At 46.4% G+C, this 15,110-nt stretch overlaps 1 protein-coding gene across 1 annotated transcript in view; it reads right to left on the minus strand.

Annotated features, from left to right (window-relative positions):
* The window catches only part of vwa5b1 (von Willebrand factor A domain containing 5B1), a 126,642-nt gene that overhangs the window by 89,408 nt on the left and 22,124 nt on the right, over window positions 1-15,110 (minus strand). The gene's annotated exons all lie outside the window — the stretch shown is intronic.

Raw genomic sequence — 15,110 nt, forward strand, 5'->3', positions numbered from 1 at the left:
GTAAAATCTGGCAGGAACAAAGGATGTTGGGAATGGTGAGGGTGGAGACCTGCGGGAGGGGTGTGGGACCCGTGGGAGGGGTGTTGGGCCCTGTGGAAGGGGTGTGGAGCCCGCGGGAGGGGTTTGGGGCCCCGCGGGATGTGGTGTGGGACAGGTGGCAGAGGAAGAGTGCTAGGGATGGGTGGGTGGTGAGGGTGCAGACACAGCCAGCCCTGAAACAACAGGCAAGGTCATTTGATTCCATACAATTTGTTTATTAATCATTATAAAATGTCTGTCCGGGTATTCCTGCTCCCTCCTCTCTCCCCTCCCCTTTTCCCAACCGTGATTCCCCTCTCCCTGCCCCCTTCCCACTCTCAGTCCACAATAGAGACCCATATCAGAATCAGGTTTATCATCACTCACATGTCATGAAATTAAGTTTTTTTTTTGCAGCAGTACAGAGCAATACATAAAATGACTACCGTGTTGTGTTAGGCACCTAGCTATATATACGTACCTGAGACTTCTGCATCATTTGCATCACTGATGATCGCAGTCCGAAGATGTGCTGGGGCCACCCTCAAGTGTCGGTATGTTTCTGGTGGCAGCACAGCGTACCCACACCTTACTAACCCTTACCGTACGTACAGCATACCCACACCTTACTAACCCTTACCCATACGTATAGCATACCCACACCTTACTAACCCTAACCCATATGTAGACCATAAGACCATAGGTACAGGAGAAGAATTGGACCATTCAGCCCATCACGTCTGCTCCACCATTCCAACATGGCTGATTTATTATCCCTCTCAACCCCACTCTCCTGCACTAACCCTAACCCGTATCTTTTTTTTGGAATGTAGGAGGAAACTAGAGAATCCACAGGATCGTGGAGAGACAAGCAAACTCCTTTCGGACAGCAGTAATGTCTCCCATGCCATCTTGGTCAATGTCTCCCATCCACTACATAATGTTCTGGGTGGGCACAGGAGTACATTCAGCCAGAGACTCATTCCACCGAGATGCAGCACGGAGCGTCACAGGAAGTCATTCCTGCCTGTGGCCATCAAACTTTACAACTCCTCCCTTGGAGGGTCAGACATCCTGAGCCAATAGGCTGGTCCTGGACTTATTTCATAATTTACTGGCATAATTTGCTTATTACTATTTAACTATTTATGGTTCTATTACTATTTATTATTTATGGTGCAACTGTAATGAAAACCAATCAATAAAGTATGACTATGACTATGAGCAGTAACTGAAGCTCGATCACTGATCACTAGCGCAGTTAGGCGTAACGCTAACCACCGCGCTGTATTGGTAAGCGGTGTCTATGTGCAACAGGACATGGCCAACAGGCCACCTCGTTAAGGACGGCAGACATGCGTTGAGGATCCAGACAGCAATGTTGATCTTTGAGCATCTTTGTTATGTGTCTGGGTGGGTGGGAGGGGGGAACGGGGCTTGTTTTGCTGTCATTGTTTCATTGCTTGTTGTGTTCTGTGTTGTTCTGCCCAGCACTGTGAGTGAGCTGTGTTGGCACCGGAATGCGCGGTGACTCCTGCAGGCAGCCCCCAGCACACCTTTTGGTTGTGCGGGTTGTTAAAACAAATGACACATTTCACTGCAGGCCAGGCAGCATCTCTAGGAAGAGGTACAGTCGGCGTTTCGGGCCGAGACCCTTCGTCAGGACTAACTGAAGGAAGAGCTAGTAAGAGATTTGAAAGTGAGAGGACGAGGGGGAGATCCGAAATGATAGGAGAAGACAGGAGGGGGAGGGATGGAGCCAAGAGCTGGACAGGTGATTGGCAAAGGGGATATGAGAGGATCATGGGACAGGAGGCCCAGGGAGAAAGAAAAGGGGGAGGGGAGAAAACCCAGAGGATGGGCAAGGGGTATAGTGAGAGGGACAGAGGGAGAAAAAGGAGAGAGAGAGAGAAAGAATGTGTGTATATAAATAAATAACGGATGGGGTACGAGGGGGAGGTGGGGCATTAGCGGAAGTTAGAGAAGTCAATGTTGATGCCATCAGGTTGGAGGCTACCCAGACGGAATATAAGGTGTTGTTCCTCCAACCTGAGTGTGGCTTCATCTTTATAGTAGAGGAGGCCGTGGATAGACATATCAGAATGGGAATGGGACGTGGAATTAAAATGTGTGTTGCTTGAAACTCCAGCATCTGCAGATTTCCTCGTGTTTGCGTGTGGCTCCATGAACACCTGGATCCAAACTTCAGAACACTTTGGTGATCAGGACCACGTTCTTCTCCTTCTGTGATTCAAGAATGAGTTAGAGAATTTAGATGGTTGTGAAGCAGCAAGCATTAAAAGTTTTGGCAAAAAAATACTTGATGAAGTCAAAAAGTACTTCATCAAGTCAACATTAATAGGTTTGTCTGCAGAACACTCCGCTTGCAACCTCTGGCGTGTACCACTTTAGAATATACCGTCCTTCAAGGATCATTTCTTGAACTAATCAGCAAGAAATGGGATTGTTCAAGTGTGTTAGTTTGAGCACTGCCTCGATAGCAGCAAGCGTACTGCCTGAATTTGATCGGGGTAGTTCAGATGCATTGATCTGAAATAATGCAGACAGAGCCTGACATGGTATAGACTGAAATATAGTTGATAAATCGTCTAGCACGTCACGCATCCAAGCACAAGGGTGTGCGCCCACTAGTAACATCGTTCATTCATGCTGAAATAGTGCACAGTTTACCTGTCACTTCTTGCCGCCGTTTAAAAGATCCTGTGCCAGGATTCTGAAGTAGTGAGTTGGAGGCCTCCATCAGTCAGAGCTGACCATGGATATTGTGTCCTAGCTGTCTAGATACGCAAGCCTGGGCAGTACAATATGAAGAGGAAGCTGTTGCCCATGAAGCAAGCTCCCCCTCTCCACACATCTGATGAACCCAAAGGAACGGCAGAGGCCGATACAGTTTGGTACCAGCAGCATCACAGGAGTTGTCAGCCAGTGTTGAGCTCAATATAGGACTGCTTAAGGACTGCCGATCTGGATTTTTCCTTGGGGTTTGCTCCCGAAGCCTTCCCCAGGAGTGGGTATAACTGCAAGGCAGCGGAGTTTTGAGATCAGAGTTTTCCTTCTCCTAAATGAGCTGCCAATCACTGCTGACGAGCCCCATCTGCCCGTTTCTGAAGCACAGGGCACAGAAACAGTCGGTTTACTGTCGATGGAAGCAGAGAGTTAAACAAGCAGCAATAATATTTCATATTTGTTTCAGAGTGAGATTAAAATCAACGTTCCATAAGGCAAAAGCCTCCTTCAAAAGGCCGCACCTCCATGCATTAAGGTCCCCCACCACCCAGGACATGCCCTCTTCTCATTGCTACTGTCAGTGGGGAGGTACATGAGCCTGAAGACACACACTCAGTGTTTTAAGAACAGCTTCTCCCTCCACCATCAGATTTCTGAACAGACGATCCTATGAATCAAACTAACCACTTTTGTTGTCTTTTTGCACTGCTTAGTAATTTTTTATATATCCTCCTTGTGGTATTTTATATTTTTATGTATTGACTGTAGTGGATCTCAAGAGAACTAGAATACAAAGGCAAGGATGTAATGCTGAGGTTTTATAAGGCATTGGACAGAGTGCACGTGGAATATTGTGAGCAGTTTTGAGGCCTTTATCGATGAAAAGATGCGCTGGCTTTGGGGAGGGTCCCGAGGAGGTATGCGAGAATTATTCTGGGCATGAAAGGGTTCATGTATGAAGAGCATTTGGGCCTGTGCTCACTGGAGTTCAGAACAATGGGGGTATCTCAATCGAACCTTTCAAATATTGAAAAGCCTGGCTGGAGAGGATGTTTCTGATGATGGGGGAGTCAAGACCAGAGGGCACAGACTCAAAATAGGGGCACATCCATTTAGAACAGTGTGGTAAACCATATATATGTTGTAACTGGGTTAACTGTCTGGACACGCCCCTCTGCTGACTGCCCTGTGGCTCCTCCCACAGATTTCTGTATAAAGATGATTTCGCCTTGCCCCTTCTCCTCAGTCCGGGAGCAGACACTCACCATGGAGGTCATATTGTACAGCGAATAAAAGCCTTTCAGTATTTTACCCAACTTCAGTCTTTTGGAGTTATTGAAGGTGCTTCAAACAGAGATGAGGAGGAATTCGTTTAGCCGGAAGATGGTGAATCTGTGGAATTCATCTCCACTGATGGCTGTGGAGGCTAAACCATTGGATATATTTAAAGCAGAAGATGATAAGTTCTTGATTAGTAAGGGCTTCAAAGATTATAGGGATAAGGCAGGAGAATAGAGTTGAGAGGAATAATAAATCAGCCATGATGGAATGGCACAGCAGAGTCGATGGGCTGAATTCCAGCTCCTATGTCTTATGGTCTGTATTGCTGCTACAAAACAACACATTTCACAACGTCTGTGAGAATAAACCTGATTCTCATTCTGTTTCTGCCCTTCAAAGCCCAAAAGGCTCAGAGGTTCTGCTTATTCAATAGAAAGCGGAAAAAGCAAAAAATATTTGGAAATAACTCTGCTGACACAGAGTACAGTTGGACATCAATAACAGGCGGCAGGGCTCTCCTGTGGGAGTATAACCAACCATTTTCATGTGGGAAAGGCTTGATAACATATTTCCACAAAATATCTGAATGTTCTGATGAAGCGTCTCAGTTCAAAATATCAACTGTTTATTCCTCTCCATAGACGCTGCCTGACCTGCTGTGTTCCTCCGGCGTTGTGTGTGTGTGTTGCTCTGGATTTCCAGCATCTGTAGAATCTCTTGTGTTTAGGGTTTAGGGAGAGAGGGGAAAGATTTCGAAGGGACCCGAGGGACAATTTTTTCACGCAGGTGAGTATATGGAAGGAGTCTCCAGAAGAAGTGGTTGAGGCAGATACAAGAATATCATTTCAGAAGCACTTGGCTAGGTACATGAAGTGGAAAGAGTGAACTAATACAGTGAGACATAAACACAGGAGATTCTGCAGATCTCCTGTCTGCCCTCACCTATCATCCCCCTCACCTGGCTCCACCCATCACCTCCCGGTCTCCATCTCCATTCCTACTCACCGTTCACCCAGCTGTCTATCATCCCCCTCACCTGGATCCGATCGTCACCTGCCATACCTTACTCCAATTCTTCCACTTGCCTCTTCATTCCGATTACCTCCCCTCTAACTTTCAGTCCCGATGAAGGGTCACGGCCTGGACAGTTGACGATTCATTTCCCTTCACAGATGCTGCCTGACCCACTGAGTAGTTCCTCCATCACCTTGTCTGTTGCTGAGTGTTCCTGGTCTTCTGCTGCTGCCGCCCGTCCACTTCACGGTTCAGCATGTTCTGCGTTCAGAGATGCTCTTCTGCACACCACTGTTGTAACTCGTGGTTATTTGAGTTACTGTCACCTCCCTGTCATCTTGAACCAGTCTGGCCATTCTCCTCTGACCTCTCTCATTAACAAGGTGTTTTCACCCACAGAACTACCACTCACTGTATGTTTTTTTTTGATTTTTTGCACCATTCTTTGTAAACTCTAGAGACTGTTGTGGGTGAGAATCCCATGAAATCAGCTGTTTCTGAGATACTCAAACCACCCCATCTGGCACCAACAGTCATTCAACGGTCAAGGTCACTTAGATCACATTTCTTCCCCATTCTATTGTTTGGACTGAACAACAACTGAACCTCTTGACCATGTCTGCATGCTTTTATGCATTGAGTTGCTGCCACATGATTGGCTGATAAAATGTTTGCATTAACGAGCAGGTGTACAGGTGTACCTAATAAAGTGGCCACTATCACTTTTCTCGAATGAATATATCGGCACACTCTCGAATGGACCAGTGTAAAAACACAGTTTGCTTTCGATGAACCAGGCTTGAGGTTTGATTGGCCTGCAGTGGTTTCAGCTTGAATTCGGTGGCCAGTGGAGTGTACATCCAGTGCTACATTGTGAGGTATGACACTGTCAAAGAGGATGAGGCCCTCCATTGGTCAAGGTCAACCATGGATGTTGTGTCCTACCTGCCTACGTTGTTGATGCAGCGCCATCAGTCAATACACAAGCAATGGCAGTGCTTTATGGAGAGCAAGCTGTTGCCCATGTAGCAAGCTCCCCCTCTCCAAGCAGCTGATCAACCCAAAGGAACGGCAGAGACTGACACTGGCAGCATTGCAGGAGTTGCCAGTCAGCATTGACCTCAATGTAGGACTGTCTTAGAGACTCCAGCTCCAGACCGTTCTTGGGTTAACTCAAGAAGCCTTCCCCATGAGTGCATAAAGACGCAAGGCAGTGGAGGTTTGAGATCAGAGTTTTCCTTCTCCTAGGTGAGCTGCCAACCTCGGCTGACGAGCCCCATCTGCCCGAACGACTGGTTTTAAGGCGCCAGTAACCCGCTTTGCCCCTTCTCCTGTCAGTAGAAATGGTTCCTCTGGGCTTAGTGGCTAAGCCACACGTGAAGCCCGGGAGCTGGACTTAGTTGTCAGAGACTATTTGTGTCATACACTAGTGCGAGCATTTAATAGGTAATGGGAGCTTGTCACCATCACCGCCCCCAGCTATAACAACGCTAAGGAACCTCAGAGAGGATAATGAACCTGCATCTTCAAGTTTTCATGCTGCATTCAGACAGGCACGGTCGCGTATTGGTTAGTGTAGTGCTTTGCAGTGCTGGTGATCAGGGTTCAATTCCTACTGCGATCTGTAAGGAATTTGTACGTTGTTACCGTGGCTGCATGGGTTTCCCCTGGGTCATCCAGTTTCTTCCCACAGTCCAAAGGCATATGGATTGTTAGGTTAATTTGTCCCCTGGGTAGGGTTGCCAACTGTCCCGTATTAGCTGGGACGTCCCGTATATTGGGCTAAATTGGCTTGTCCCATACGGGACAGCCCTTGTCCCGTATTTCCCCGGCTAAGGTAGAACATTCCTACGAAACCTTTCGTGCTGAAATGGCGTAAAGCAAAGAAGCAATTACCATTAATTTATATGGGAAAAATTTTTGAGCGTTTCCAGACCCAAAAAATAACCTAACAAATCATACCAAATAACACATAAAACCTAAAATAACAGTAACGTATAGTAAAAGCAGGAATGATATGATAAATACACAGCCTATATAAAGTAGAAATAATGTATGTACAGTGTAGTTTCACTGAGCAGAATCGCCAAAAACCAATTTGTGGAAAAAAAATCAGCACATACACGCATGCGCACGTCCTGTATGTACACATCACGCATGCACACACGTGTGCCCGCACAAGGCTTCATGGTCATGGTAGTCTTTCTCGGGGTAAACACAAGAGTCCTGTGTTTGACTGCTACTTTTGTCCCTTATTTGGGGGTGAGAAAGTTGGCAGCCCTACCCCTGGGTGTAATTGGACAATGCGGGCTCATTGGGCCTGAAGGGCCAGTGCAGGCTGTATGGCTCAAGAAATAAAATAAAGAGAACAACATATTTCCCTGTATGTTTCTATGTGTGGTGATTACTCCATTTATTTATTTACAGATACAGCACGGAACGGGCTGTTCTGGCCCAGAAGGCCACACCACCCAATAACCTACCTATTTAACCCTGGCCTAATCACAGGGCAATTTACAGTGACCAATTAATCTAACAACCAGTACATCTTTGGACTGTAGGAGGAAACCAGAGCTCCTGGAGAAAACCCACGCACTCATGGAAAGGACGTACAAACTCCTTACAGATGGCACCGGAATTGAACTCTGAACTCTGGAATAGCACCATGGTAACCGCTACGCTACCGTGACGCCTCAAGCCACACACTCCCACGGCCACCCGAGGACCCACCAATGGACAACCCCTACGGCCACCCGAGGACCCACCAATGGACAACCCCTACGGCCACCCGAGGACCCACCAATGGACAACCCCTACGGCCACCCGAGGACCCACCAATGGACAACCCCTACAGCCACCCGAGGACCCACCAATGGACAACCCCTACGGCCACCCGAGGACCCACCAATGGACAACCCCTACGGTGACCCGAGGACCCACCAATAGACAACTCCTACGGTCACCTGAGGACCCACCAATAGTCAACCTCTACGGTCACCTGAGGGGTCACCAGTAAACAAACCCTTAGAAGAACATCACACTCAACTAGAGTGATCATATTACTACTACTACACTGTAAGCACTTTAAGCCACTTTCTAAAATACTGTTTACATTGTAAATATATGTTGATATTTATGTATTTATGCACAATTTATTCCATATCTGTACTTTACCCTCTAACTTTATTTTTATGTAATTCTTTATTCTTTATCATAGTTGAATGTTGTTTTCTTTTGCAAGTCACGTCATCGTACCACAGCAAATTCCTAATACATGTAAATGTATTTGGCAAGTAAAGTTAACCCTTGATCCTCGATTTTCCATCTCTGATTCCCCCAGAGTCCGGCACAAACTCTGACTGCCTCTGCCTTCAACGTTCTGAATGACTCAGCACCTACAACTCCCCAGTGGAGAAAACTCCATGAGTCATGGCTTTCAGAGAAAAAAAATTATGCACATCTGCATTTAAAGTGCCCAGTCCTTGATCTGAACCTGATTCTCACCTCTTTCCCCATCAGGAAAAACTACAACTCAGAATCTACCCCGTCAAACCTCTCGGGCTTGATTCTATACAATTTCAAGTTCAAATTTGTCATTATCTGGCTGTATATATATACAACCAAATGAAACAATGTTCCTCTGGACCATGATGCACAAAACATATATCACACAAAGCACACACGTCACCTCTCATTCTTTTAAATTCCAGAAGAGATCCTTAATCTTCTTCTGCCTGTCTTGCCAAAAACAGCCACAGCCCTAGAATATTCAGCTCCTAGCCTTATAACCTTTCAATCATTGTGATGGTTATTAAATTAATTCCAGTTATCAGTAATTCATTCATTCATACATTTAGTTGCAAGTCGTCTATCTGCACTTGCTTTGTAACTACAACACTATGTTATATTCTGTTTTCTTTTTACCAATTTATGCAGTGATCTGTCCAAACCGTACGCAAAAGCAAAAAGGTTTTCACAGTATCTCACTTGTGGTTGTGCGATTATGATGTTAGAAACATAGAAAACCTACAGCACAATACAGCCCCTTCGGCCCACAATGCTGTGCCGAACATGTACTTACTTTAGAAATTACCTAGGGTTACCCATAGCTCTCTATTTTTCTAAGCTCCATGTACCTACGCAGGAGTCTCCTAAAAGACCCTATCGTATCCGCCTCCACCACCGTTGCCGGCAGACCATTCCACACACTCACCACTTTCTGTGTAAAAATCTTATCCCTGACATCTCCTAACGGATTGGCTATTGGTAACCCCAGGATGTTAGGGTGGATTCCGTTGATGGAGAATGCCTGTACGTGACTTTGTTTAATGTGGGGAGGCTGATTCATGGGCAGCTACCACGTAGTCCTCGACAGATCAGGGTCAGGGCTCAGTGACGTGGAGTACAAGGTGACTGGGGCACGTCAACACTCCAGCCTTCCACCTTTGTGATCCGTCATCTTGCGCCAGCTCCACCGTTGAGAACTTGGTCAGATCGTTCATGGTCTGCAACCTCCCCCTTGACCTTATCGCCATGGGAGACTCTTCAGGAGCTGTGGGCCAGGTGGCTAAACTTCAGATGGCAGACAAACCTCTCCACCACGCCAAGGTGACAATCCACAGAGAAGAGTATCTCAGTACCTGTGACAACAGTAATGCTTTTCCAAGTGCTTTCTTGGATTCAGAAAGAGTGACTTCCATTCTGGCAGTGACGTACCTGCATCATCCTGGGGGTGAAATCTGAAGTTGGAGGTCTGATGTCTGTGAACCCCAGTACATGGGGAAAGAAGGACTGGAGACCTGGAGGGGCTGTGCTGGGGCTGGAAAGCCTGTCGGGGTGTGTGGGAGGGATTGGAAAGGGGCTTGCTTTGCTGCTGGCGTTGTTCTGCAGACGTCCAACGTTGGCGCTGGCATGTGTGGTGACACTTGCGGGCTGCCACCAGCACGTGCTTGGCTGTGCTGGTTGTTAACACAAATGACACATCTCACTGTTTCAATGTACATGTGACAAATAAATCTGAATCTGCTGCTGCATTATGGCTTGTGTACCATTCACTCTCTGCTCATCACTGACAATATAACTACTCCGCACCTTAACATTCTCTCCTCCCTCGTAAAGGTCTAAAAAAAGGCAATGTTAGCATTCGTGTCAAATGAACTAGAATATAAAAACAAGGACGTCATACTGAGGCTGCACTTACAGTGTTGTGAGCAGTTTCAGGCCCTCTATCCAAGAAAGGATTTGCTGACATTGGAGAGGTTCCAGTGGAGGTCCTCGAGAATAAAAGGGTTAACATATGAGGAGCGTTTGATGGCTCTGGACCTGTATTCACTGGAATTCAGTAGAATAAGGGAGGATCCCATTGAAGTCTATCAAATATTGAAAGGCCTAGGTAGGCTGCTTCTTATGATGGGGTAGTCTAGTACCAGAGGGCACAGCCTGAGAATAGAGGGGCGTCCTTTTAGAACAGAGATGAGGAGGAATTTCTTTAGTAGAGGGTGATGAATCTGTGGAATTCATTGCCACAGACGGCTGTGGAGGGTAGTCATCGAGTATATTTAAAGTGGAGTTTGATAAGTTCCTAATTAATCAGGGCATTAAAGGTTACGGGGAGAAGGCAGGAGAATGGTGGTTGAGAGGGATAATAAATCAGCCATGATGGAATGGTGGAGCAGACTCAATGGGCTGAATGGCCTAATTCTGCTCCTATGTCTTATGGTCTTCATGTTATTTCCCATCAAAATACATCGACCAACATCAGGAGGAAATATCACATCAAGAATATCACAGCATTGTGGGCTGAAGGACCTGTATTGTGCTGTAGGTTTTCTACGTTTCTAAGAATATACCATGTCAAAGTTACAGAGACAAACTATTAACAACACTGACTGTTATTAATATTCTTCAATCAATTGTGTTGATGAACTCTCGGCACACAAAGGCAGATATAATTTTTTATCAATATCCCGGTATGGATGACATTTGGAAGCCTTGTGCACACTCAGAATCGTTTCCAGTCACTGGTCCCTTTCATTATCAGCCAACAAGAAGATATTTTGCTTTTTATTTTACTCCACTGCAGACGTTTAATGCACAGACCACGGACTGATTAGTATTCTCCGCACAGCCAAGCTGAAGTTGCTGAATTTTCAGGACACGGTTCACTGGGGTTTGGTGCAGGGAGCTGAGAGCTGATCTCGTCGGCTGTGTCTGTCATTGAGGACCCCCACATGCCCGCATCTCATTGCCACCATCAAGAGGAGGTTCAGGAGCCTGAAGACACACACTGAATGTTTCAGGAACAGCTTCTTCCCCTCCGCCATCAGATTTCTGAATGAACAATGAACCCATAAACACTACCTCACTATTTTTGCTCGTTTTTTGCACGACTTATTTAATTTGATGTTATACAAAGTTTTGCACGGTACTGTAGTAATTTTATGTATTGCACTGTACTGCTGCCACAAAAAAAACATGACATCTGTGAGTGATGATAAACCTGATTCTGATATGGGTTTCTGTTGTGGACTGAGAGTGGGAAGAGGGCAGGGAGAGGGGAATCATGGTTGGGAAAAGGGGAAGGGAGAGGGGAGGGAGTGGGGAGCACCAGAGAGACATTCTGTAATGATCAATAAACCAATTGTTTGGAATCAAATGGCCTTGCCCGGTGTCTGCACTCACACCACCCCCCCACTCTGGCACTCCTTCTCTGCCACCTGTCCCACACCCCTCCTGTGGCGTTCCACCCTCGCTATTCCCAACATCCTTTACCCCCATCAGATCTATGAACTCGCTTTCTGCTCCACATTGACAAATACAGTACTGTGCAAGAGTCTAATTGAAATGTATAGTTTTTATTATTATACATTGCAGTGTACTGCTGCTGGAAAGCAACACATTTCATGACTCCTGCCACTGATATTAAACCTGATTCTGTTCTGCCTCTTGGTTCCGTCCTGCTGAGCCAGGAGGCCGCCAGTGACAACTAACACCACGGAAGTGACCGGAGGCTACTTGAACGCCAGTGTTGAGTGAGATATCCGATGCACAGAGTTCAATTCCCTCAAGTCTGCTCAGAGTTTTGGACAAAGAAAGCGACTGGCAGCTGGCCTTCATAACAAGGGGAATTGAGCATAAGAGCAAAGAGGTCCTTCTGCAGCTGTACAGGGCCCTGGTGAGACCACACCTGGAGTACTGTGTGCAGTTTTGGTCTCCAAATTTGAGGAAGGACATTCTTGCTATTGAGGGAGTGCAGCGTAGGTTCACGAGATTAACTCCCGGGATGGCGGGACTGTCATATGTCGAAAGATTGGAGCGACTGGGCTTGTATACTCTGGAATTTAGAAGGCTGAGAGGGGATCTTATTGAAATATATAAGATTATTAAGGGACTGGACACGCTGCAGGCAGGAAGCATGTTCCCGCTGATGGGTGAGTCCAGAACCAGAGGCCACAGTTTAAGAACAAGGGGTAGGCCATTTAGAACGGAGTTGAGGAAAAACTTTTTCACCCAGAGAGTGGTGGATATGTGGAATGCTCTGCCCCAGAAGGCTGTGGAGGCCAAGTCTCTGGATGCTTTCAAGAAGGAGATGGATAGAGCTCTTAAAGATAGCGGAATCAAAGGTTATGGGGATAAGGCAGGAACTGGATACTGATTGTGGATGATCAGCCATGATCACAGTAAATGGCGGTGCTGGCTTGAAGGGCCGAATGGCCTACTCCTGCACCTATTGTCTATTGTCTATAATTTCACAGCAATAATTTAGTTAAATAATCAAAAACAAACATACAGAGTGTTAATGGCAAAACATACAAAATGCTGGAGAAACTGCAGGTCAGGAAGGACCTATGGAGAGGAATGAACAGTCAATGTTTCAGGCCGAGACCCTTCAACAGGACTGGAGAGGCAGAGGGGAAGTCAGAGTAAGAAGTTGGGGGAAGAGGAGGAAGAAGTACGAGATGGTAGGTGATAGGTGAAATCGGGAGGGGGGGTGAAGTAAAGAGCTGGGAAGTTGACTGGGGAAAGACATAAAGGGCTGGAGAAAAGGGAATCTGGTAGGGGAGGACAGAAGGCCATGGAAGAAAGGGAAGGGGAGAGGAACACCAGAGGGAAGTGATGACCAAGTGAGGAGATAAGGTGAGAGAGGGAAACAGGAATGGGGAATGGTGAAGGGTGGGGGAGGCAGTTACCAGAAGTTTGAGAAATCCATTTTCATGCTATCGAGTCGGAGGCTACCCAGATGCTGGCAGTCCAAGGTGTTACTCCTCCAGCCTGGGTGTGGCCTCATCGCGACAGTAGAGGAGGCAGGTGAGGCGACACTTCACCTGTGAGTCTTTTGGGGTCATATGCTGTGTTCGGTGCTCCCAGGGTGGACTCCTGTATATCGGTGAGACCCCTTGTAGATTGGGAGACCGTTTCACTGAGCACCTACACTCCGTCCTCCAGAAGATACAAGATCTCCCAGTGGTCACCCATTTTAATTCCACTTCCCATTCCCATTCCGACATGTCAATCCATGGCCTCCTCCATTGTCGTGATGAGGCCACACTCAGGTTGGAGGAACAACATCTTATATTTCGGCTGGGTAGCGTCCAACCTGATGGGATGAACATTGACTTCTCAAACTTCCAGTAATGGCCCACCCCCACTTCATCATTCCCCATCACCTTTTCCCATCTCTCACCTCATCTCCTTGCCTGCGCATCGCCTGCCTCTGGTGCTCCTCCCCCCTCTTCTTTCTTCCATGACCTTCTGTCCTCTCCTATCAGACTCCCTCTTCTCCAGCCCTGTATCTCTCTCACCAATCAACATCCCAGCTCTTTACTTCATCCCTCCCTCTCCCAGTTTTACCTATCCCCTTGTATTTCTCCCTCACCTTTTAAATCTACTGCTCATCTTTTTTCTCTCCAGTCCTGCCAAAGGGTCTCAGCCCGAAATGTTGACTTTTCTATTTTCCATAGATGCTGCCTGGCCTGCTGAGTTCCTCCAGCATTTTGTGTTGACCCTCTGCCAGATGGATTCTCTTTAGTTCAACCTGGCAGCAAAGCCTGTTTCAATTTGTTCCACTTATCAGTGAGTGCATTGCCTCCATTGGTGATGACGTAGCTTATTTTTTTATGCCTAATGAATCACAAAGGTACCTGTCAGTCCCCTGAGCAAATCTTCCTATCTTTACTCGAACACAAGGATTGTCTGCCATTCAGTCTCATTGTTCAACGGTGAATCACACTTTTCATTAACAGGCAATTCACACACACACACACACATATAGAAAGCCTACAGCACAATACAGGTCCTTCAGTCCACAATGCTGTGCCGAACATGTCCTTACCTGAGAAGTTATCTGGGGTTACTCTTAGCCCTTAATTTTTCTAAGCTCCATGTACCTATCCAAAAGTAAAAAACTTACCTCTGACAACTCCTCTGTACCTGCTCCCAAGCACCTTAAAACTGTGCTCTCTTGTGTTAGCCATTTCAGCCCTGGGAAAAAGCCTCTGACTATCCACACGATCAATACCTCTCATCATCTTATACACCTCTATCAGGTCACCTCTCATCCTCCAACGCTCCAAGGAGAAAACACACACACACACACAAAGGGCATTGAACTTCTGCTACAACGATATCTTGTAGTTCAAATTGCAGTCCATACAAAGATAGAACATATACTCTGTGGCTGCTTTATTAGGTACACCTGTACACCTGTCCTTTAATACAAATATCTAATCAGCCAATCATATGGTAGCAACTCAAAGCATAAAAGCATGCAGACATGATCAAAAGGTTCAGATGTTGTTGAGAATAAACATCAGAATGGGGAAGAAATGTGATCTAAGTGACCTTGATCATGGAATAATTGTTGGTGCCAGATGGGATGCTTTGAGTATTTCAGAAACTGCTGATCTCCTGGGATTCTCGCCCATAACCGTCTCTAGAGTTTGCAAAGAATGTTGTGAGAAACAGGAACCATCCAGTGAGTGACAGTTCTGTGGGTGTAAACTCCTTGTTAATGAGGGAGGTCAAAGGAGAATGGCTGGACTGGTTCAATC

This window comes from Mobula birostris, chromosome 27 (assembly GCF_030028105.1).
Source record: "Mobula birostris isolate sMobBir1 chromosome 27, sMobBir1.hap1, whole genome shotgun sequence".
In the NCBI taxonomy this organism is placed as follows: domain Eukaryota; kingdom Metazoa; phylum Chordata; class Chondrichthyes; order Myliobatiformes; family Myliobatidae; genus Mobula; species Mobula birostris.